The following is a 14,306-nucleotide window of genomic DNA, read 5'->3' on the forward strand; positions in this document are numbered from 1 at the left end:
AACGCTCTGGGTGAGCATTCACACATTTTCTGCACGACCCTGTCTGCCCTGAATATGACAGATGTATGTGTGTAGGTGTATGCTGTGCCGAATGGCTGAAAGGGTTCATTCATCCTCCCTTAAGCCTTCCAGGCAATATAGGTGGCTAGGGCATAGGGAAGAATCAGTCATAGATACTGTAGTGAATGGCGGAAGTGAGTAACACCCTAGCGGGGATTAAAACCTGGTTCGTCTCACCCCAATATTACCCTAGCCATAACAGGCTTATGAAGGGGTAGTTCAGGAGAAATATGGGTGTGAAAGACTATATTCAGTTCTGAAATCTGATATTTTGTAGTTTTGTAAAATGTGTAAAGTTTTATGGCCTCTCCATCTATTTTTCTTTCTCTTTCCACAGTAAATTGTATGCAGACACCGATAAAATATCGGAGCAAAGTTTGGAAAGATCCTAAATGATTAACTGACCAATCTCACGACTCTCTTGTCCTGTGGGGCAATCTTTGGCTGCTAGGAAACAGAAAAAAGCTCATTCAAACACTTTGTACATGTTGTTTGAGTGCTTGAAGAAGAAAGAGGGAAAGAGATGCTTTGGAAGGATCTGTTTTTGTGTGTTGTGAAGGTCTTCCTGCGTGAATATTTGAAAAAGAGAGAAACCGAGAGATCCTTTGGGAAGTTATTTTGAAGGTCTTTCCCATTTCTTTTTCTGTGACAATGAAAAATGTCCTAAACTTTGAAGCCCCATCTAAGAAGAAGGTATGAAAGATAGTGTTGTAAAGCTTTCATTATATGCGTATTCTGCATGTGTTCCCTTACAAAAAACACACACTCACAGCAGGATTTGAGTCCCTGGCGGCGTAGTGTGTTACTGATGGTAGGCTTTATTACTTTGGTCCCAGCTCTCTGCAGGTCATTCACTAGGTCCCCCCCGTGTGGTTCTGGGATTTTTGCTCACCGTGATCATTTTGACCCCACGGGGTGAGATCTTGCGTGGAGCCCCAGATCGAGGGAGATTATCAGTGGTCTTGTATGTCTTCCATTTCCTAATAATTGCTCCCGCAATTGATTTCTTCAAAGCAAGCTGCTTACCAATTGCAGATTCAGTCTTCCCAGCCTGGTGCAGGTCTACAATTTTGTTTCTGGTGTCCTTTGACAGCTCTTTGGTCTTGGCCATAGTGGAGTTTGGAGTGTGACTGTTTGAGGTTGTGGACAGGTGTCTTTTATACTGATAACAAGTTCAAACAGGTGCCATTAATACAGGTAACGAGTGGAGGACAGAGGAGCCTCTTAAAGAAGAAGTTACAGGTCTGTGAGAGCCAGAAATCTTGCTTGTTTGTAGGTGACCAAATACTTATTTCCCACCATAATTTGCAAATACATTCATTAAAAATCCTACAATGTGATTTTCTGGATTTTTTTTCCTCATTTTGTCTGTCATAGTTGAAGTGTACCTATGATGAAAACTACAGGCCTCCTTCATCTTTTTAAGTGGGAGAACTTGCACAATTGGTGGCTGACTAAATACTTGTATTGCCCCACTGTATGTTGGTCAGTGACTGTTGGAAGAAGTACAGTGAAAAGAACAGTGAAGTTAACTGTCTCCTTATTTATCTTTTTTTGTGTAAATATAGAGCTATTTTAGGCATTAAACACTTAACTACTCTTCTACGTTAGAATGAGATTGAGTGTCTGGAAAGAACTGCGCTGTTAGAGTTAATCAGTTATTAACTCAAGTTAGATTTTTGGAATTTTAGTGCACAATTTTTCCATTGCATTGTCTGAAAACGTTCAGAATACACTGAATTATTTTTTTAAATACATCATCTATACAGTTAAAAACAACAATGCGATGACAAGACAAGTTGATCAATTTACCTGATTTTGCTCAGCGTTACTTCAGACAAAATCTAAACTGCAATATTCTTGTAATTATTTTTGTGTAAAAAAGAATCTTAGATTTTAGCTCAGTTTGAGCAAATTCTGAATTTACGATTAATCGTGATCCAATGACATGGTGACATTTTGTGTTGATTTCACGTTGAATTCACATTAGTTGGCAACTCAACCAAATGTAAATCAAAACTAGACGTTGAACTGACGTCTGTGCCCAGTGGGTAGCTACTTATATTCCTTCAAGGTTACCCTCGGTATGAAAGCAGACAATAAGATAAGAGGTATGTCATTCAACCCATCTCCTTTACCGAGAATAGTGGATGTCAGTTTTCAATTAACAGGTCAAGGGAACTGCCACATTGAAGGTGGTATAAACGCTCCATTTACACACGAGGTTAATTGTTGATAATGCACAATGTTCACATGAGTTATGGCTGTGTTTGAACAGCAGTAAGTTATATCTGAAAGCGAAATACATTTCAGGAAGGCAGGGAGTTGAATTGAGTCACAACCAGCCGCTCACCAACACCACATCTCAACACACAGGACCAATAAACCTTGAGAAACAACAGACAACACTTCTAGATTCCACTGAAAATCCACCAGAAATCCCTCTGCAATGTTAATCTAGGTAACAGTATCTTTAAATCATAAAGCTACTTTGTGCACACTCTTTAAAATGCCAACGGTTTAGGGGTACGAGTGTGATGGCCTCCTTAATGGCCACTAAAATGCTACATTTAATCCCTTTTAGGCCGTGACAGAGAAACCTCCTATGAGTCATGGTGTATCTCAAGGGTCCAATGTTGAACATTTAGACCAAGAGTCAGACCCGAGAGGCCCCTGAACACTTCAACACCCATAATCCACCTGGTCTGTACTGGGTGGCCATTTTTCTCTCAAATCTACCAGTAAACTCCAAACACTACAGTCCCCAGAAAGGTCGTGCAAAAATGCTGGCTTTGTCGTAGCCATTTTGCGTCCAACCCAATAGCTCAGATATGGTCTTACTTAGTGGCATTCTAGCTGAATGTTTTTGTGTAATGTTTGTCAGCCCTGTCCGAGGGTCCCTTTGTGTGTGAGTGATGTTTCACACTCACTGATACCCCATGTGTAGGATTAAAGGGATGGAAAACCCTCTGGCAGACAACTCTTTCTTTCTCTCTATTTCTGTCTCCCTCCATTTCCATATCACAGAGAGCCAGACAGGCCTAAACCTTTGCCTAGTAATTGCCATTAAAGTCATTTAAAACCTGAGGAATTGAATTACCTTTCCTGGTGATAACTGCAGTCCGTGTGACGTGGGGGAATTGCAAAGCAGGGGGGAAGGAAGGTGTTTTTAATAGATTTCCACTAGCCACCCAGGTGGGAAGTGCATGGGTTGCAGAATTGAAAATGTCCGGGCATGATCATTCCCATCACCCTCATATAGTACATTTTCTGTGATGGCACTGATTATTTCTGGTATGATGCCAGTGTGTGTTTTGGCCAGGGAATTTTCACATCATGCAGATGCTCTTCAGTTGTTTGTGTTGATTTCAGTAACAACATCTAATTAAATCAAAGCGTATTGGTTGTGTACATAGATTGGAATAACAGATGTTAGTGCAGGTGCAGAAAACTGCTTATGTTTCAAGCTCCAACAAGGCAGTAATATCTAGCGATGCAATAAACAAAAAACGACAAAAGAAACAACAAAAACAAACAAGAGATTAAGAAATATCAGAACCAGCGATATCAGAGTCTGGAATGTATATTTACATATACACGGAGTGTACGAAACATTAGGAACACCTTCAGAAAATCCTCAATTTGTTGGGGCATGGACTCTACAAGGTGTCGAAAGCATTCCACAGGGATGCTGACCCATGTTGACTCCAGTGCTTCCCACAGTTGTGTCAAGTTGGCTGGTAGTGGATCTCTACTCTGAATAGCTCATTCCAACTCATCCCACAGATGCTCAATTGGATGGAGATCTGGTGACTGGGCAGGCTACTGCAGTAAGCTGAATTCACTGTCATGTTCGTGAAACCATTCCAATCCTAGCCTTGTGGCATGGAGCATTGTCCCATTCGTTTGTAGCCCAAACGGTTCGAACGTTACCAAAACAGCTGTTGGCACATTACCGGTACTGACTTCAGATGAGTCTCCTGACACTTGTGGGGGTCGTAAAGAAAAAAAAGGAGATGCGGAAGTGCGACACTGGCGGATGCGGTGGATTGATCCTACGTGTTTTGGTCATCATTTCATATGACCAAGAAAACCTTCTGGGCATCAAAACAGCGATTACTAACCTTGATTTGGATGACGATTACAAACCTTGATCAACTGAAGAACTGTAATATGTTTCACCGAGTCGTGGCTGAACAAGGACATAGAGAATATAAATCTAGCTGTTTTTTCTATATATCGGCAGGACAGAACAGCTGTGTCCGATAAGCTCTCTCCCTTCTCTTCCGCGGTGTGCCATCGTGCCTCTTTTATTTAGCCTCCACGGCTGGTTGGCACTTTCCTCTAATTACCTCCAGTTAGCTGTCCGTGTTGGGGTGCCCAGCTCCCGTATTCCCAGCAGAGGGAGCCAACGTCGCCTCACGTACCTCCCCTCTATTACCATCCCCCAGGGTAGACCTCCTGGGATACCACAGTGTGTACGATCCCTGATTTAAGGAAGTCTTGAGGTTCTACCCGCCCGAGCTAGAATCCCTCATGAAACATTAGACCACAGTATTTACCAAGAGTGATTTCATCTATATTTTTCAAAGCCGTCTATTTACCACCACAAACTGATGCTGACACTAAGACCGCACTCAACCAGCCATATAAGGTCCTAAGCAAACAAGAAAATGCTCACATAGATGTGGCGCTCCTATTAGCCGGCGAAAAAACTTTAGATCACCTCTACTTTACACACACAGATGCATGCAAAGCTCTCCCTCGCCCTCCATTTGGAAAACCTGACCATAACTGCATCCTCTTAATTCCTGCTTACAAGCAAAAACTAAAATAGGAAGTGCCAGTGATGTGCTCAATATGGAAGTTGTCCAATGAGGTGGACGCTAAGCCACAAGACAGTTTCGCCAACACAGATTGGAATATGTTCTGGGATTCATCCGATGGCATTGAGGAGTTTACCACATCAGTCACTGGCTTCATTAATAAGTGCATCGACAACGTACTCCCCACAGTGATCGTACGTTCATATCCTAACCAGAAGCAATGTATTACAGGCAACAGCCGTACTGAGCTAAAGGCTACAGCTGCCGCTTTCAAGGAGCGGGACACAATACGGACGCTTATAAGAAATCCCTTTAGCTCTCCAACGAACCATCAAACATGTGAAGCATCAATACAGGATTGAGATCGAATCCTACGACACTGGCTCTGAGGCTCTGCAAACTATCATGGATTACAAAGGGAAACCCAGCCACGAGCTGTCCAGTGATGCCTCCCAGATAATAGGCTAAATGCATTCTACACTCGCTTCGCGGCAATAAACACCGAACCACGCATGAGAGCACCAGCTGTTCCAGACAATTGTGTGATCACGCACTCTGTAGTTGATGTAAGACTTTTAAAAAGACGGATTAGCAGGATGCGTAGTCAGAGCATGTGCTTACCAGCTAGCAAGTGTCCACACTAACATCTCCCTGACCCAGTCTGTAAAACCCACGTTTCAAGCAGACCACCATACATAGCCCCTGGAAGAAGGAGAGGGTTAAATACTGCTATATCGGTCTCCTAATACAGAAAGAGGGAAGGCCCAGTACACTACTTATTATTCATTTTGTATTATTTATTTATTTCAGATTTTTCAGGGGGTGCTGCAGCATCCTCAGCACCCCTACCTCCGGCTATGCCACCACAGTCCCCGTGCCCAAGAATGCCAATCTAACGTGTCTAAATTACTTTCTCCACGTGACACTCAGCTCTGTAGCCATAAAATGCTTTGAAAGGCTGGTCATGGCTCACATCAAAAGCAACATCCCAGACACCCTGGGCCCAATCCAATTAGCATACCGCCCCCAACAGATCCACAGATGTTGCGATCTCTATTGCATTCCACACGACCCTCTCCCTTCTGGACTAAAGGAACACCTCTGTGAGGATGCTGTTCAAATCAAATGTTATTTTATTTGTCACATGCGCCAAATACAACTGTAAAATGCTTACTTACAAGCCCTTAACCAACAATGCAGTGCAAGAAATAGAGTTAAGTTTACTTTGTAAATGTTTTCTTAAGTATAAAATAAAATAAAAAGTAACGCAAGAAAACGACCATAACTTGGCTATATACAGGGGGTACCGGTGCCAAGTCAATGTGCGGGGGTAAAGGTTCATTGAGGTTCATGGACTACAGCTCATTCAACATCATAATGCCCTTCACGCTTATCACTAAGCTAAGGACAAGGGGATTAATACACCTCCCTCCGCAATTGGATACTGGACTTTGTGATGGGCCTACTGGAAAAGGACAACATGGACAACAGGAAACGGATGCTGAGCACGTCCCCATTCACATCAGCGGGGCTGTAGAAGAGACGGTCGAGAGCTTCAAAGTCCTCTGTGTCCACATCACTAAATCCAATCCAATTTTATTGGTCAAATACATGTGATTAGCAGATGTTATTACGGGTGTAGCAAAATGCTTGTGCTTCTAGCTCCGACAGTGCAGTAATATCTAACAAATTACACAACATATACCCAATACACACCAATAGTCCTAACACACCAACACAGTCGTGAAGAGGGAACGACAATGCCTCTTCACCCTTAACTCAATCCATCACCCACCTATCTCCTACCCCAGAACACTGACTCAGTATCGGTACGCTTTGTATATAACCTGTATATAGCCTCGTTATTGTTATTTTATTGTGTTACAATTTTATTTTTTATCTATTTGTTAATTTGCCTACTTTTTAAGTACTTTGTTGGGAAAGGGCTCGTAAGTAAGCATTTCTACATATATGACGGCGCATATGACAAATACAATTTGAAATGATTGAAGTGAAATCAATAAGGGGTCCTAGCTTTCACTTGGATGCACCTGGTCAGTCTGTGTCATGGAAAGAGCGGGTGTTTCTATTGTTTTGTATACATCTGGTATGTACAGACAATATGGACAGAAAATTAATAGAACTGGTTGATACAGCAGTCGTTATATTGGAGGAACCATGACTAGAATACGATATATACATAAAACAGTATGTAAACATTATTAAAGTGACCCATGTTCAATGACTCTATGTACAGTACATAGAGCAGCAGCCTCTAAGGTGCAGGGCAAGGTACCGGGCGTAGGCCGACTAGTGATGACTGTTTAACAGTCTGATGGACTGGATATATAAGCTGTTTTTGAGTCTCTGTGTCCCAGCTTTGATACACCTGTACTGTCTCTGACTTCTAGATGGTAGAAGGGTGAGCAGGCCATGGCACAGGTGGCTGAGGTCTGTATTTTCTTGTCCTTCCTGTGACACCCACCTGGGGATATAGATGTCCTAGAGGGCAGGCAGTGTGCCACTGGTATGCGTTGGGGTGACCGCACCACCCACTGGAGAGTCCTGAGGTTGCGGGCAGTGCAGGTGCCATACCAGGCAGTGATACGGCCCGACAGAATGCTCTCGATGGTGCATCTGTAGAAGTTTGGGATGTTCTTAGGGGCCAAGCCAAATTTCTTTAGCCTCCTGAGGTTGAAGAGGTGCTGTTGCACCCTTTTCACTATGCTGTCAGTTTGGAGGGACCATAACAGGTCTTCAGTGATGTGCATGCCAAGGAGCTTGAAGGTATTGACACGATATGGATGGTGGCGTGCTCTCTCTGTTATCTCACCTAGTCCACGATCAGCTCTTTCATTTTGTGACGTTGAGGCAGAGGTTATTTTCTTCCCAGCACTCTCACCTCCTCCCTGTAGGCTGACTCGTCATTGTTGGTAATCAGGCCTACAGTACCATTGTTGTGTCGTCAGCAAACTTGATGATTGCATTGGAGACGTGTATAGCATACGCAGTCATGGGTGAACAGGGAGTACAGGAGGGGGCTGAGCACGGACCCCTGTGGGGCCCCCGTGTTGAGGACCGGTGTGGTGTAGGTGTCGTTGCCTACCTTCACAACCTGGGGATGGCCCGTCAGGAAGTCTAGGACCCAGTTGCACAGAGAGGTGTACAGACCCAGAGCCCTGAGCTTAGTGATGGTCTTGGAGGGCACTATAGTGTTGAAGGTTGAGCTGTAGTCGATGAACAGCATTCTCACATACAGTAGGTATCCCTCTTGTCCAGGTGGCATAGGGCAGTGTGCGGTGCAATTGCGATTGCGTTGTCCATGGATCTTTTGGGGCGGTATGCAAATTGTAGTGGGTTTAGGGTAAGGTGGAGGTGATATAATCCTTAACAAGCCTCTCAATGCACTTCATGATGACAGAAGTGAGTTCTGTGGGGGGATAGTCATTTTGTTCAGTTACCTTCACTTTCTTGGGTTTAGGAACAATGGTGGATATCTTGAAGTAAGTGGGGAAAGAGATAACTACACTCTGGATAACATAGAAAACGTCAAACGTTCTATAGATCCTCATTTTGATATGCTTGAGCATCAGTCAAATAAATCATCCAATGAAACAGAGGAGGAGAAATGTCCTTCCAAAGAATCAAACAAAACAATGGAAGAGGAGGCGGTTACAACAATGTCAAAGAAGGACAGCGCATTGCTGGCAAGAATGAACACACAGCTAGAAAAGCATGATCTATTGCCCGGAGTAATAGAGGACATTGAAGCCCTCGAGGTAGGAATGGATTACAGCAACAAATTAATGGAAGAAATAAGGACTGAAAACAAAATCTTGAAAGCGACATTAGACTCCCTACACTCAACGACAGAGAAACTCCTGAGTGATAACACTCAAATGAAAGCGGAGCTACTTGACCTAAAATGCAGAAGCATGAAAAAGATATATATTTTTATACTGGGAGTGAAGGAGAATGAAAATGCTGGCAACAGAAGAAAAGGTGAAGGATTTAATGAAAACATAATCTTAAAATGTCCCACAAACAGGTGAATAAAATTGATTTCCAAAGGGCGCATCGTTTTGGTCGAAGGGTTCCCCAGAAACCCTGGCCCATTGTTGCTAGACTATCCCATTACAAGACGAAGGTGGCCGTGATGGAAAGGGGTAGGGAGTTGAAGGGCACACCATTCTTTATCAACGAACAACTCCCCCAAGAAATAATAGAGAGATGACACATCCTTCATTCCATTTAAAAAAAAAATAGAGCAGAGAACCAGAATGTGCGCTTAGTATTGGATAAACTGTATGTAATCAACCAGCTCTTCAGGGACTCAAAGTTTACAACGTGGCCTCCTAAGCTAGTTCCCAATACACAGAATTACACAACACTACACATTACCACTCTACACTACAGGCCTCGAACAATCCATAATGGGCTAGGTGCCCTTACAGTCCTATAAACTTATTTTGGTATAGCTTATTCTTATTCTTACTTATTCTTGAGTCTTGGACAATGCAGATGTAGATTCACGTTTGAGATAATCAGCAAAAGAAAACGTGTGATGATAGGCAGACTTTTTTACAGGACTGCACAAGCCTTAAAATGTTAAATAATGGTTTGGTGTTTATTCGTATTTGATCTAAACGGAATGTAAGGATCGGAACATAGTTATATTGTGGCTACTCAGATGTGAATCGGAACGAATAGTTTTGATGTATTGACTCATTTCATAAGGCTATGATACAATATAAAAACGTAAAGGATTTAATATAATAATGTGCACCGACGCACATCGGCAATCCGTTAGGCCCATGGTCACCAGGGTCGGTTGATTCCGCCTGCTCACGGCTGGTAAATCAAAACAAACTAATGGTATGCTAAACTAAATCGGTAAAGCCAATAGTAACTGGTTTAAGAAAGTACGTTTTGCCTAGTCATCGTGCGGCACTGTGTGTAGATTGTTGAAGAAAAAAACAATGTAATCAATTTTAGAACAAGGCTGTAACGTTAAAAAAATGTGGGAAAAAATCAAGACCCGCCCGTTGCAAAAATTTGGATAATGTACTATTTTAGGTGTTGTGATGTATAAATTGGATACCAATCATCAGTTTGAGGAAGGCCCTTTCCTGTTTCAGCATGACAATGTCACCGTGCCCAAAGCGAGGTCCATACAGAAATGGTTTGTCGAGATTAGTAGGGGAACACAGGGGGCTGTTGAGGGACGAAAGGCTCATAATAGTGGTCCCAACGGTGCAAATGGAATGGCATCAAACACCTGGAAACCACGTCTTTGATGTAGTTGATACCATTCCACCTATTCCGCTCCAGTGATTACCATGAGCCCGTCCTCCCCAATTAAGGTGCCACCTACCTCCTGTGGTGTGATAAACTTGACTGGCCTGCACAGAGCCCTGACCTCAATCCCATGGACCACTGACTGCGAGCCAGGCCTAATCGCCCAACATCATTGCCTGACCTCACTAACGCTCTTGTGGCTGAATGGAAGCAAGTCCCTGCAGCAATGTTCTAACATCTAGTGGAAAGTCTTCCCAGAAGAGTGGAGTCTGTTATAGCAGCAAAGGGGGGACCAACTACATATTAATGCACATGATTTTGCAATGAGATGTTCGATGAGAAGGTGCCCACATACTATTCGTAATGTACTGTATTTGTAATGCTAGAATATAACAAGGATGACATGTGAGCACATTTCTTTTGATATTTTTTTTTTCTTCCAAATAGGCAACGTGCAAGTAATGAACATTTAAGAATGGTTCTTGTTTTCAATTTCTTTCTCTCATTTTACTGACATTCTGATCTAATGAACTGAATGAATAACTTTCCTCTATAGTGATTGTAGGAATGCGAATAAGTGAGCCTATAATGTTTACGCTGAATTTTTTATTTGGCAAACGGATCTAATGAACTGAACGAAATGGTCCGAGATATGGCTTTCCTTTGTTTTATTCGACAACTGACAACTTGTAAAGTGAGCCGATAATGAGCAGCTGTATACAGACTTGGTGAGATATACTGTACATGGAGGAGGCTTAATCAAGCTCGTCGTCTTGATTACTTTCTTGTATCCTTCACGCTAGCACCAAATGTAAAAACGTATTGATAGGGGGCAAAATGCAGTCGAACCCTCAAATAACTGGCATCCACATCACTCTTACAGAATTTCCACATATAAGCAAAGCCTACTGGATGACAACCTGTTTTTAACCAAGACAAAGGATTTTACAACTGACTTTTTCCTGCATGAACATACGTACAGCAGATCCCCTTGTAGTGTAGGACACTTTAACATGTGGCTTTTAAAGGTCATGCAAATAAAAAAAATCTGACAACAGAGTTCATATTATTAACAATGAAATAGAATAAATAACAGTAGAGATAGAATCTTCAACATAGAAATGGAACCAAGAAGAATTGACAGAAACTTGTTGCAATTGACTGAGTCATCTATGATTCACAAAATTATATTTTGAAAGAGGAAGCAAAGTAATTTAAGCATACATTCTCTTTTCAGTCTCCTCCATTTCCACTAACTGAAGTTAACTGTAAGGATTTTTTCCCTAATAATAGTGTAAAATTAACAGCCGTACAGAGAGACTTACACGAGGGCCAAATTGCAGAGGAGGAACTTCTAGATGCAATTAAAGCCTTTAGGCCATGGAAAACTCCAGGGCTGGATGGCATACCAGTTGAGGTACAGTATATGAAACCTTCTTTGATCTACTCAAATATCCACTAGTAGCATGTTTCAACCACTACTATAAAAATTGTAAACTTTCAGGTACTCAGCAATTATTACTGAAACAGGAGCCAGGTGGTATGTGTAAAGAGCCGGTCTATCTAAAAAACTGGAGGGCCCTTACAGTTCAGTGTTGTGATGCGAAAATCCTAGCAAAATGCATAGCACATAGAATTAAAAAGGTGTTGTCGGATAATTATCTATCCTGATTATTTATCCTGATCATGGAAGATACATTGGACATAATATAAGACAAGTACTTGAAACAATAAAACACTAAGATAAATCTAGGAAAGAAGGGCTGGTATTCATAGCAGATTTTGAAAATATTTTTGATAAAGTACAACTAGAATTTATATATAAATGCCTGGACTCTTTTGATTTTGGAGAATCTCTTAAAGTTATGTATAGTAACCCCAGGTTTAAAATAGTAAATAATGGCTACTTCTCAAAAAGTATTACACTGTCAAGAGGAGTCAAACAAGGTTGTCCACCGTCAGCATATCTGTTTATTATGGCCATCAAATGTTTGCTATTGAAATCAGTTCCAACAACAATATAGAGGGGCTAGAAATCCAGGACTTAAAAACAAAGGTGACTCAAATTCCCTCTTAAATCCAAAATCTGGATCTTTGCACAGCCTCATAGAGGATCTGATTATTTTTCCGGGGGCGGGGAGGGTTAGGATTATTCTATGAGCCTGTGACTGACAGTGGCCTTAAAAAAGGATTACAACATTAGGTACATTTTTTTCAATATTAAATTATTAACCTATCATCATTAATATTATGTTTTGTTTTCAATGTACTAATAAAATGAGCGGTTTCTTTTTTAAATTACTTTTGCCAAAAAGTAAACATCCAGAGAGCCTCTGTATTGACCTCCCGCCCCCTATATACATGAAATGGTTTGGTCCTGCCCCCTGCCCAGGAACAGTACTTGCTAGCAGCGAATTGCAAGTGAGGAGTGTTGGTGGAGCATCATGTCTCAGCTTCCTAAAGAAAAATCTGGCTTCCAAAAATGAAAAGAAAGAAAAAAAGACAGGAGAGAGAAAAGAAAGGACGACAGTATGTCACCCAATTTTTCAGAAAGGAAGGTGGGTGTCGTCTGTGAGCGGTGGAAATGAACCTTTTAGCTTAGTTCATGGTGAAATAGCTGCTTTTGCTCCCCTAACATTAGTTACTTAATATCTTTTCACAGAAAATGTTGAGTATTTATATTTTGCTCCTCTTTTAGCTGATATTTAATCAATGCAGAGAAACATTTAGCAAGCTATTCGTAGTAAATCAGTTGTCCCTGCCCCTGCCTGGTGCCAGGCCCAACAGATGCAGCTTCAGGTTCAGTAGCCCTGTCTCCCCATACCCCTGAACCAGCCCTACTCCCAACTGAAGAAGGAGGTTAGCAGCATTGTGTTGAATGACATGACATTTGGCATAATTGCAGGTACTGTAATGCATTGAGGACAGGAGTGTGATTCTCCAGTCAGGAAAAATCTCACTTGGCACAGAGGCAGCCAATATCAGAGCCTTAAAGGAAGAGATGCAGGCTCTTAGAGATGGATGGGGGTCTCTCCTTTCTGAGGCAGCACTGATTGCTACGCAAATGGATGTTGCACCTCCATTTAGCAAGGAACACAGCCGCCAGAGGAAAAGATTCCATGATGAGACCTCTCAAGAGGATTATTTTTAACCTTTATTTAACTTGGAAAGTCAGTTAAGAAAAAAAATCTTATTTTCAATGACAGCCTAGGAACAGTGGGTTAACTGCCTGTTCAGGGGGAGATTTGTACCTTGTCAGCTTGGGGATTTGAACTTGCAGGCTTTTGGTTACTAATCCAACACTCTAACCACTTGGCTACCCTGCTGCCCCAGGATACAGCTCAGGACAGTGCAGCAACGGTGTTTCAGAACACAGTGTTTTTTACTGCTATGAACAACATCATAAGTGACTTGGATACAAGGTTCCACACTACTGTAAAAATTGTAAAATCATTTTCTGCTGTTCTGAAAGTTGGGCAGTTTAGTGAAAATAAAGTCCCGTCTGTGTGCCAACCACTGATCATAGAGTATTCCAGAGATCTTACACCTGAGTTTCGACATGAAGTAAGACACCTGAACACTGTATATTCTGACACTTTCCCCCCTAACTTGTCCCCGCTTGGCCTCCTGAATGCAATTTGTAAGATGCAGTTGCAAAGCATTTTTGTGCGTTGCTTTACGTATATTTTGCACACTACCTGTGACTGTTGCTGGTGGCGAGAGAGCTTTCAGTAAGCTAAAACTGATAAACTATTTTAGGTCCACTATGTCCCAGGACAGGCTTTGCAATCTTGCCATGCTGTCCATTGAAAGTCAGTTAGCTAGAAAGCTGGACTTCAAAGACTTGATCAAGAAGGCTCGGCGCTGGGCTCTTGGTGAGTAAGGCTGAGCAAGGGCCAGTGATAACTGTTAAGTGGCTATGGATATATGATCACTACACACATGATGCCCACAAGCTGAGAACAAGACTGAGAACAGACTGAGAACAAGATGTATCTCAAAGTCATGGCTGGATTTTCACAAAATTTGTTGTGCACAATCAAGAACCCAAGTGGAAGAAACCTATTGATTTGGTGACCTTTTGACCTTTATTCTAGCGCCACAATCAGACCTTTTCATTTC

The 14,306-nt window shown here is 42.0% G+C and overlaps 1 protein-coding gene across 1 annotated transcript in view; it reads left to right on the forward strand.

Moving 5' to 3' along the window:
• Window positions 1-14,306, forward strand: part of stxbp5l (syntaxin binding protein 5L) — a 240,711-nt gene that overhangs the window by 129,705 nt on the left and 96,700 nt on the right. The gene's annotated exons all lie outside the window — the stretch shown is intronic.

Source organism: Oncorhynchus masou, chromosome 10 (assembly GCF_036934945.1).
Source record: "Oncorhynchus masou masou isolate Uvic2021 chromosome 10, UVic_Omas_1.1, whole genome shotgun sequence".
Taxonomy (NCBI): domain Eukaryota; kingdom Metazoa; phylum Chordata; class Actinopteri; order Salmoniformes; family Salmonidae; genus Oncorhynchus; species Oncorhynchus masou.